The sequence below is a fragment of the Oryzias latipes genome, chromosome 17 (genome assembly GCF_002234675.1).
Source record: "Oryzias latipes chromosome 17, ASM223467v1".
In the NCBI taxonomy this organism is placed as follows: Eukaryota; Metazoa; Chordata; class Actinopteri; order Beloniformes; family Adrianichthyidae; genus Oryzias; species Oryzias latipes.
The window spans coordinates 8,644,671-8,656,671 of NC_019875.2; the positions used below are offsets into that span (position 1 = coordinate 8,644,671).

General features: G+C 38.4%; 1 pseudogene; it reads right to left on the minus strand.

The window, feature by feature from the left end:
• Window positions 1–3,341: 3,341 nt before the first annotated feature.
• On the minus strand, window positions 3,342–5,219 carry LOC111946308 (annotated as a pseudogene).
• Between the last annotated feature and the right edge of the window lie 6,782 nt (window positions 5,220–12,001).

A 12,001-nucleotide genomic window follows, 5' to 3' on the forward strand; every position in this document is an offset into this window, starting at 1 on the left:
TGAACTGTTGAAAATTTGAAGATGTTGCTAAAATGGCTAAAAGTGCTAGCATTGGAATCAGTATCATCAACTGACTCCAAAAAACACATTGTTTGAGAGTATCATATCGGTAAAAGCTACATGTTCTAAGTTGATAAAAAAAAAAAATCCACTTTTTCAAAATGGCGGCTTTTCTACTGATTTTATCTCCATAGCAACCATTTTATGTTTGGGTCGCCTGGGGATGACGAACAAATCAACGTCAGTTTCAGACAAATCGATAAAAGTATACCTTTGGACGTCCTTAGCAACGAAGTTTGTTTGCTAACCACGCCCACATTCCTTATATGTCCAGATCCAGGGAATTTCAATATGTTCAGTTCCAGCCATCGAGGAAGTTTATTGCAATCTTTGCTTCAGATATTGTCATAAAATGGCCACCAAACAGTAGGTTGTGTCGACATCCCATAATGATTTTAATCTTATTTTATAGTCCAAAGCCTTGTGATCATTTTAATCTTTGAACGGTGTCTCTAGCTACAAGTATGTTGAAGTTACAATGGTCGAAAGAAACAAAGGTTTGCAAGGATTTTCAATGTATTTTAATGGAGCAGAAATCTTGGAAAATCCTGGAATATCTTGAAAGGTTCAAGGATTTGAAAGACCAAAAGTAATAGCTGAAAGGATTAAGCTGAAAGATCTTAACATTGCAACAGTAAAATGGTTAAAATAGGTAAAAACTGAAAATTAAAATCGCCTCACATTTAGGCACAAAATGGCCGCAAAACCGTAGTTGGTGTTGCCATCCCATAATAATTTCAAAACTTATATTGGAATACAAAGTCTTCTGAGCAGTTTAATGTTTGAATGGTGTTTCTAGCTAAAGGCATGTTGAAGTTACAATGGTTGAAAGAAACAAAGGTTCCAAGGATTCTCCATGTATTTTAATGGAGCAAAAATCTTGGAATATCTTTAAAAGTTAAAGGATTTCAAGGGCCAAAAGTCATAGATGGAATAAGTTGAAAGAGTTGAAAATTTTAATAGTTGAATGGATGAAAATTTTTTGAAGTGTCCGAACCGGGTCTCGAACCGGCAACCTCTTGTACCATAACTTCCCTATGTATTTTAATAGGGCAAAAATTCCCGGAAAACCTGGAATATCTTAAAAAGTCATCATGTAATTGGTTGAATGCTTTACAGCATTTAACCAATTATATGATGAGATCTCGATGGTATTTAGATCCAGAGAAATCCCTTTAGACGTGAGAAATGATACCACTTGGTATTTAAGAGTCTCACCCTCGTTCCCAGGTGCTGAAGAAATGCTGGCAATGCTAGCGTAATTAGGACTAGTAATGCCAGCTCCAGCTGCAGTTACTTTTGCCCGAGGTTTGATTTGTAATCCAGTGAGAATGTCATTATTCATCCTTGCTTGTTGTTCCACATCCTCCATTCTTTTCTCCAGAATGTTGACCCGGTTATCTCGTTACTCGTTTTGAGCCCGAAATCTTCGGAACTCTTCCACTAGCTCCATGGCAGAAGTTGGCTAAGCCTGGATGTCATTCACTTGCTCCATGAAAGGATACAACAAAGCTTGGATGTCGTCGAAGATTTTTTTTATGTCATCGTTGTCACTTGTTGCTTGGTTTTTCTCCGGGCCCATGGTCAGCTCTCTTTTTCGGAGAGTATCAACTTTTAAGTCGCTTGAAGATCGTTGTGAGAGCAGCAGACCGGCTCATGCATCTGCTCATTAACCTGGAACCGTACTTTAATGTGATATACCTACATTAGACTAGTTTTTGTAGCAGAGTCTGATGAACCCCATGGAATCCCATGAATTACAGGTAACCCTTTATCAAGTGGAAGAACTTGCACAATTGATTGCTGACTAAATACTTTTTTGCCCCACTGTATGTCTCTCTGCTCCAGGAATGTAGCAAACTAACGGTGTAAATTGAGTCCCATTATCACTAATTACGTCTGTAGGGTTTCCAAATTTGGAGAACACTGTAGACAGGAAGGTAGTGATGGCAGAGGTCGCGATTGAAGAAGTGAACGCGACCTCTGGCCGCTTGGTGTAACAGTCAAAAAATTACCAAGTTTTTTGTAATTTTCCTGATGGATTATCTTGAAATTTCCTGTTATTTTAAACCTGCTTTTCCTTAATTTTGATCTTTATCAATTTCCCAGGGAAAAATAAAATCCAAATTAAACTAATATGAACAATAGTTGTCAAATAAATTGAAAAAAGTAAGAAATGGTTATGGGTTTGTGAATTAGTTTGGAGTGGATTTAACAGTTAGAAAATCAGCTGTTTTTCAGCAAACAGAGAACGCAATTAAAACATGTGGATTAAAACCATTTAAACAACACTACAAGTGGAAATTAATCAATTTATTTTTCTTTGGCTGAAAGTTAATTTTTATAGACTTTAAGCTAGCTAAGCGTCACCATGAGGAACAGTGGTTGCATTTATTTTCACCAAAACAACTGCGGTATCTACATATACTTGAAGAGTTTATTTGGACATTTACTTATGTACTGTGCCGAGCAACCATACTGCCACATAAAGGTTTATTCTTCACGCCTTTCGAAACCAAAGATTTTGATGTATAAGTGCCACCTACTGTACATGTGTTATATCTTTACAATAAAACAGCAACAATTGCGTAAACAGAGCATACAGTTACTTTATGAAAGAAAATTTGACCACACTTTGAACTTTGAACTGATTGATCAACTCTTCTTGTTGGAACCAATCAAAGTCCTCATTTTAAGTAGAAAGAGAGATTAGAATCCTGATTCCTGATCCTCTCCAGTAGATGGCAGTAATGCACCTTTCCGTTGTTTTCTGCAGCTGCTGGAATAACATGGATTTAACCCTTGTGCTATCTTAGATGACCCCACCCTTCCATTGACGTGTTCTCGCTACTAAGACAAAGGTGGATAAAAGCAGGAAAGATTTCATGTAATCCATGGACACCAGTGAGGTTCACAAGAAAAAAGGCTCAGCACACTTTCTAGTGGGTCTAAATGACCCAACTCCCAATGTTAAAGTGAGGATAGCACAAGGGTTAAAGCCCACAGCCTGAAAACAGGACTCTCTGAAAAGAGGATCAGAATGATCAGAATCTAAAAACTGCTTTTGGCCTGTTCTGCTTGGAGCAAATTTTCAGGAAAACTTCTCATTTGACTGCACAAAGTCAAAAAAGTCAAAAGGACACAGACTGGCTGACTGACAAAGATGTTTCTACTGTAAACATGAACTCGGCACCCTTGCAGCTTCCTTCAGTTCACATGACAACAAAACAAAAACAGGAACAAAACATTTGTGAGAAATTTTATTTTAAACAGTCAAATCCCAAAGTTCAAAAAAGGAAGAAAACAGATTTTCCTCCAAACATTTTTTGATTCATGTCAAAAAATGTCTCAAATCCACATTCTAGAGATTTTCCGTTTCTCTTTATTTCTGACTACAAACATTACTCCACAGAATATTAACAGTTAAAATGTTTAGTTCAAAATGATCTAAAGCAGAGAAATCACTAAAAATAAACATTCATAAACTTCAGGAACTATTTGAGTTTATAGAACTCTGCTGTGGTTCCAACAACAAAACCCAACCTCAGTCCAGCATGGAGCGGCTGAGTGAATGTGGTCTGGACTCTGTGGAGGAGAGTCATGCTTTCAGAGACGCTGTAGAAGGACAGAACACCTGCTCTGTGATCCAGGTACACTCCTACTCTGGAGGAAACAGGAGCTGAGATGGAGGTTTTTATGCTGTTGTGGTGAAATGATAAATTGTGTGTTGAACAATCTAATGACCAAGATTTATCATTACAACCGAATCCACTTTCATCTCTAGATCTGCTGATGTTTTTGTATGCGACTGCTATATAAACGTGTTTTCCTCTCCTCTCCACCTCCCAGTAACAACGTCCAGTCAGACTCTCTCTACTCAGAACCTGAAGATAATCAGTAAACCTGTCTGAATAATCAGAATCAGACTGAGGTTTTTCCATGAATGTTATCTTTCGGTTTTCCTCTGACAGTAACAGTCGTCTGTGTGCTGTGTTTGGATCCAGTGTGATTTGACGTGAATATTTCAAGAAGTCAGCTCTGCTCTTTGGTTCTGGTTCTGGCAGTAAAACATCCACATGAGTGACTGTCAGTGAGATGTTTGTCCATTCCTCTCTCAGAATGTCCTGCAGTTTGTCTCTGAGCTCTGACACAGCTGCTGTCACATCCTCAAAGTATCTCAGAGGACGGAAATTGATGCTGGATGAGTGTGTGGACTCACTGAGTGGTGGCAGTGAGGGGTAGTTGAGCAGAAACTGGCTGTGATCCTCTGTGAGTGAGAGCTGCTTCAGCTCAGCGTCTCTCCTCTTCAGCTCAGTGATCTCCTGCTCCAGCTCCTCCTGGAGATCTTTGATTCGACTCACTTCAGTTTGCTGCTGGGATCTGATCTGCTGCTTCACATCACAGCTTCTTTTCTGGATGAGACGGATCACCTCAGTGAAGATCTTCTCACTGTCCTTCACTGTTTGATCAGCAGAGTGATTGATGGCCTCCACCTCCTGTTGAAGCAGCTTCATCTCCTTCTCTCTGTCCTGGATTCTCTGCTGGATTTGTTGTTGACTCTCCTCCAGCTCTCTCTGCCTCTCAGTCCTTTCTGCTGCAGCTGAGACTGTGTCGTGGCCTTTATGTTCTTCCACGGAGCAGAGATAACAGATACACTTCTGATCAGTGCGACAGAACATCTTCATCACCTCATCATGACGGGAGCAGATGTTCTCCTGCAGGTTCTTGGAGGGTTCCACCAGTTTGTGTTTCTTGAATGCAGCTGCATCCAAATGAGGCTGAAGGTGTTTCTCACAGTAAGAGGCCAGACAGATCAAACAGGACTTGATGGCTTTCAGTTTTCTTCCAGTGCAGACATCACAGACCACATCTTCAGGTCCAGCATAGCAGAGATCAGCAGGAGCAGCTTGGAGTCCAGTCTTCTTCAGCTGATCCACTAAATCTGCTAACATGTTGTTTTTCACCAGAACAGGCCTCGGTATGAAGATCTTCCTGCACTAAGGACAGCTGGGGATTTTCTCCTCTTCATCCCAGAATCCTTGAATACACTTCATGCAGTAGCTGTGTCCACAGGGAATAGTCACCGGATCCTTCAGCAGATCCAGACAGATGGAACAGCAGAAGGTTTATTTATCCAGATGAATTCCTTTCTGCGCCATTTCTCCTCTCAGACACAAAGACTATGAGACTTTCACTTCCTCAGAAACCAGTTTGACTCTGATCCGTTGATCAGGTGTTTTGTACTTTGAGTTCAGCCAATCAGCCTCTTTTTTTCTTTTCCTTTTGGTCACGCCCATCATGACAGAGGAGGAGCTCCAGATCAGGAAGAGGAGAACTTTAGAGAAAGTGGCTATTTAACTTTAAAAAAAATAAATAAAACAAGACATCAAAATTGTTCTTTTTCAGCAGATCTACTAATAAAACTCAAACATTTTGGGGTTTTACTGTCACTCAAAAATCATTAAAGAGACAAAGTACAAAGTTCGTCATTGTTATCAACAAATGTTGTGTTTACTAATTTGGAAATAGAAATAATTTATCTTCTAGTAAGATTTCATTTTAAATGACGCTGACACTTTATTAACATATTATGAAGTTTATTTTTTACTTTTGTTTTTTGATGCAGTTTATTTAAACAGTTTATATCTTATGGTTTAAATGGTCAAAAACATCATTTAATGAAGGTAAAGATTACAGATGAAGCAGAAACGCCAAAGAGTAACAGACATGTTATGAGATCCCCATCTTTATAAGATATTCAAATTTGTTGATCTTTTTATTCAACCAGTTACGGTTTGTTATATTACAGTTTAATGGAAAACTTGATCTCACTGTCGTCTTGTTTCTGTCCAAACAGATGAAAACATTCTATATTTTAGTTGGATCATTTAGATGAAAAGACAATTAGCGAAAAACTAACAAAACACTGTTTTAACAAAAGTCAGAAATATTTGATCAATTTAAAATAAATCAAATGTATCTTTAAAGCGTTTTTTCTGTCACGGTACCTCCAGGAGTCTTCTCCTCCCACTTCCCCTTTCTGCTATCTTCACAGATTGGACCCAGCTGTCGGCACTTACCTCATTTCCTGCTCCTGTATTTACGGTGGCCGCAGTCCAGTATTCATCGCCAGTTCGTTGCTCTCTATGGTGCAGTACATGGTCAAATGTTCTCTCAAGCCAAGAAAGTTTTGCATTTGTCTCATTCACGGTTTCACTCTGTCTATAGAACTTCATCTCCACAAGTGTCGATCTGGGTTCAGTCTCACGCTCCTCATCTTAAAGTCCACCTACCTGCTCAAGCCATCTGCCAAGCCTCGACACCAGCCTCCTCAACTCTATAAGCTCCACTTCAGCCTCATACTACGCCAAACCACGCTCACTCCAGCACCAAGCTCCACTACATTCCGCCTCATCAATATCTCCACTCAATATTACCACAGAAGAAAAATTTACCTTCATCTCGACGTCTTGCAGATCTTTCCTCCGGTGACGATTCCGCTGATTCCTCGCCCCTGGGTCTGCCGAGCATGACATTTTCTTTTGTTTAATGTGAACCACTTTAATGTGTAGGAAATCTGACAGCTATTCTTCAGTTGGAGATGAAGAGTTGGACGCCATCGTGCTGGAAATTCAGTGTTTTCATCCAAATGTTGGCTGCAGGATCATGATGGAACATCAACCATCCAGAAGCTACACATTCAAAGGAAGGCTGGACCTCCAGACAAAATAACATCATGGTAGAAAAACAGCAATGGCAGGACAGAGAAAAAAAGAAACTTAAGATTGGTCCTTGAGGACTGGGGTTAGAGACCTCAGTCCCCCATTCAGATTGCAAGACGCCATAAGTACAGTGAACCAGCACCCAATCACCTCTGACGTATTGATGGGAGTCAGAGATATTGAGTCAATTTTCTCTTTGACTTTGACAGAATTTCTTTTTTTAAATATATTTGGATTTATGTGAAAGTTTTAAATGATAAAAACAGGTTTATTCTTGACTAGTCTTTAAAACAGCTAAAGTTATTTTTTTGTTTTTTCCCTCTTAAAACACAAAATAAACTTTTCAATAAAAGATTAAAGGTACTCTGCTAGTCTACAGAGTTCTTCTGGGAAGCATTCTTCTTCTTTCTCCTCATCCTCACCAGTTCTCTAGCAGGCCCTAAAATCTTTTAATGGATAAACTGCAAACAACAGAGCAGCAAAGATAGTTTTGTTCAACTTATTGTCCAGTTTTTCTGCGGTTTAAATTTTGTTTTTATTCTTCTCTCACTGGACTAATACCCGACATGCACGCTCCACCATGAATCAATGAAAGACCAAACGTTCTTCCTTTATTAGAAAATAGAAAAATAATTTAGAAAAAGCTGAAAATAGTAAAAACAGATCACAAAAGCATCTTTATTTACAGTATACGCAGTTGGTCTGGGGGGTATTCCAGGAAGCATGTTTAAACTAGCCTGTCTTTAACCCTGAACTCTGGCTGAAATCCGCCTGAACTTGATTACTCTGGGTAAGTCTGTTCCAAAAGACCGATTATGAGTTGGCGTAATTACGCCCAACTTGGTAACCCTGGGTTAATGCACGTGCACGTACATAAGGACATTCTCAATGGATCGCCGATTTACAGAGTCATCATGGCAACGCGTGGAGAAAAGAAGAAAGCGCTATACTTCAGTGAGACGGAGTCTGAGATTTTAATGACGCCGTATGAAGATTATACGACCATCAAAAAAGTAACACGGCTGCATCAGCAAAAGAAAGAGTTTCTGCTTGTAGAAAAAGAACAGACAAAGTAAACGCACGAGTTTCTGATCTTATTTCCATTTTCCTTGTGTCGCATATATACATATATATATATATATATATATATATATTTATGTATATATATATATATATGCGTCACATTATGTATATATATATATATATATATATATATATATAACTTATCCAATTTTGCCAACTCAAAATTACTTCTATTGGTAACAAATAATTGAGTTAAATTTATTCAACCTAATTTCTTACGTCTATAAAACTCAATAATTGTTTATACAACTCAAATTTATGTATTTATCTAACTGTCATATTAATCCAATTCAATTAATATTTTTTCCATCTTAATTAATTATATTTCTTGATCTCTCATATGCTCTAAGTATGAGCCGGCAGATATGCTCATTTTTACAACAATAAAAAAGACGGGGAAAAAATAAACGTTCCGCTTAGATTCATTAAAGAATTTTCCTTTATTGTAATAACAGGAATTCATGGTAGGGGGGCTATATAAACTCATCATCCCCTCCTTCACTCTCACTCATGGTGCAGAGACATAATCACAAAAGGACAAAATAACTCGGTAAAACATGGCAAAACACAGTAAAACAGCTAAACAACTAAACACATTTGGTCAAAAACCCACACTTAAACCAAAATCCGTCCAGATAGGCAAAGGAAATGGTATCCCACAATCCCTTGCGGTGCAGATCTAACAGCAGCACCAAAGTTACACTTACTTAATTGAATTAATTTGAATGAAAGTAAAATAATTGTCTGAAACTACGTGTTATTTTTAAGGTGATTTAACAAAAAATGATTTATCTTAACTGAAGCAAATAATTAAGTTAGATCAAAGTAAAAAAGGTTTATCTTTCCAACATCCATATGTGGTCTTATCACCCTCTCATGGTGGAAAAAGTATTATCTGAGCTTCTTCATCCACTAAATCATCTTCAAATGGACACGCCATGCTGCTTCACCTCTCTGTAAACAAACTAAGCTTCAACTAAACCTTCTCCGGACCAGGTTATGTTCAGAGCATGAGTTGCCATGGCAACTTGACATACCCTGAAACATACCTCCATTTCTGGAACCGAAAACTGAGGTTATCAACTTCCTTAGCCTCAAACTTATCATGGGAGCTAGCATAACATGCTTCCTGGAATACCCCCCTGGGGCCTGTTTCAGAAAGGAAGTTAAGTGTAAACTCTGAGTGCGTTAACCCTGAAATCAGGGAAACCCTGGGTTTTCCGTTTCAGAATGGGAGGTTTGTTAAATCAGAGAAAGCAGAGTAAGTCAAACCGTTTCTGAAAGAGAGGTAACTTATACTCGGAGTCAGTGTCCATGGTTACTTACGCTGTGAACCTAACCTGGTCGGGAGCAGGGGCCTGTTTCACAAAGGAGGTTAAGTGTAAACTCTGAGTTCATAAACCCGGAAATCAGGGAAACCCTGGGTTTTCTGTTTCAGAATGGGAGGTTTGTTTAACCAGAGTAAACAGAGTAAGTCAAACCCGTTTCTGAAAGAGAGGTAACTTATACTCTGAGTCAGTGTCCATGGTTACTTATGCTGTGAACCTAACCTGGTCGGGAGCAGGTTTTATTCTCCAAACTCGAAGTTTCTGCCGGTCCCCTCCCCTTTTTAAAGACGAAGCACTATATTTCGCTTCAACCTTCATTGCCCACATTTCCGTCACACAGAGACAAGTGACAAGAATGGCTTGTCCTTTTTTGGAGGACCCAATAGACGAGGAGGCTGCATTAATTCGTAGAGAATTACATTTACGTCGTGCGAGAATTTTGAGACCTAGACTCGATTTTTTGTCATTTCCCATATGTTTTTGTTTGAGCGTTACCGTTTTTCGTTGCAGTCAATTACATATATACAATGAAAACAACATTAGATATGTATTGCTATGTAGATGTTTCTTATGTCAAATATTGTCAACAAAGCCTACATCCATGACATGCTCACATTTGACCTGATTGAATTATGTTTTTATACTTCATTTTTAGCTGCTGCCATGTTCTTTTAATTCCTGCAGGATTGCATCTACATGAAAATGAAATCAGGGACATCGAATTAGATTAATGTAACAATTACTTTTAGGAAACACAATTTGCTAGCACTGCTTACTTTCTTAATCCCATATAAACCTATACCACTTGATCAATACAAGGGTAGACAAAAGTTCACTTTTAAAAACACAATTGCATGTATTAATATTAAACTGACCAACGTTTGCAAGAGGGGAAGGCTAACAAAAAAGTCCTCTAAACATTACCGACGTCAAATGCATTCCCCCCCCCCCCCCCCCCCCCCCCGATTGGTTCTGTACACTATGCAGCATTTCATGCAATTACACCAGGAATGACACTTCAAAAGTACACCTAAATATCGCCATTTTTTATTTCACACCTTACGCTATTTAAAAAGATATTACAGCCAATATTTTATAACAATGATTTAAATGCAAACTTGCGCATTAACTTGAGCAGCTATGTTTTCCCACGCTAACTGTCTCTGTTTTGCAGATGCAGCGGTGTTGCTTTTCTTCTGGAATATGTGCTCATATTCACTGTAACTCTGCAGCAGCACGTCAAGTTCAGCTGGCGAAAAATACGCAGACCTCTTTTTTTCCACGGTTGCCATGGTGACTCGTAATATCTGCGCTCCATTGATAATGGCTTCTTATAGTTGCGGTGCTCACGCTCACCTCCGAATCAGTCCACTCAGAATTGATTGACCTAACTCCGATCAGCTTCTCTGAAACAGAAAACTCAGAGTTGTTAATCTCTCGATTGACCAACTCAGAGTTCAAGTTTAACCTCAGAGTTGGTTGTACCTCCTTTCTGAGACAGGCCCCCTGCTGGATCTCATCAACAATCATTCTAAACAATCATTTTAAATGGATGAATTTCCCACCTGGAAAAATAAGTGTCCATCTCTCAGTTATTCTGTTCAGGTGGAAGAACGTGACACCAATACTGTTGTCACCTGTCACAGTTTAAAAAATTCAAATTGGATATAGATTTTTTAACGTTGTTTTCCTCATTTTTGTTTTTGTTTAAACAATTATTGAATAATAAATTCATGTTGTTTTTGTGGATCTTACCCACCATCAGAAACATGTGGTTCTCTAACAAGGTTTGGGAAGTGGGAGGAGTCAAATGTTCTGTTCACCATCAAACAGTCTTGTAACATCTGTGTTTCCTAAACAGAGAAAAGCTGAATTACCATGAAAGGAAAATCTTTAATTCAAATTTTTCACTTTAACTCATTGATCTGTTACATCACTGATACTGAAAACAAGAATTTACATTTTGTAATGGTTGCAGCAGGTTTGTGATGTCATTGATGGTACTTTGCTACCACTATGTGGACAAAGATTGAATTACTGCTCCTGTTAAACAGGTGTGTTTGGATTGATCATTTGAATGTCAGAGTTTGATAAAAATTAATGAAGTAGATGGAAAATATCAAAGTATTGTTACTACTGAATCAGCACTCTGTGTCACTCAGGCAGACTGCAAAAAAAAAAAGGTTAAAGAAAAGAAAGGATGTTCTTTTAACCCTTGTGCTATCTTAGGCACTTTAACATTGGGAGTTGGGTCATCTAGACCCACTAGACAGTGCGCTGAACCTTTTTTCTTCAATGATTTGTGAACCTAACTGGTGTCCATGGATTACATGAAATCCTCTCCACCTTTATCCACCTTTGTCATGGTAGGGAGAACACGTCAATATAAGGGTGGGGTCATAGGATAGTGCAAGGGTTACGAAAACAGAAGATGGGAAATGGTAAAGGAGAAATAACTCAAAGCCTAACTGATAATTTAACTAAAAGATAGCTTAATCCATTAAACTAATATCACTTTGAACATTGTGCAATTTTACCACAAGTAGTAACCAAACTAAACAATAGCATTTAAATTGACTTTCAATATATTTAAAAGCATAATGTAAATAATTTAAAGCATGATAAGTGTGCTGTAAAAGAGTCCCTTTATTGCATGCTTTGTGTCGCGTTTGAGGAGCAAAGACAGGCAGATGATACTGACAAACCCAAAATTGAGGAGGGAGCAGGCAGAGCTGAATGTTGTGGTAAGTAAAAAGTTTGACTAAAATTATTTTTAGGACGGTTGAAGTTCATTGTTTTGGAAAATTT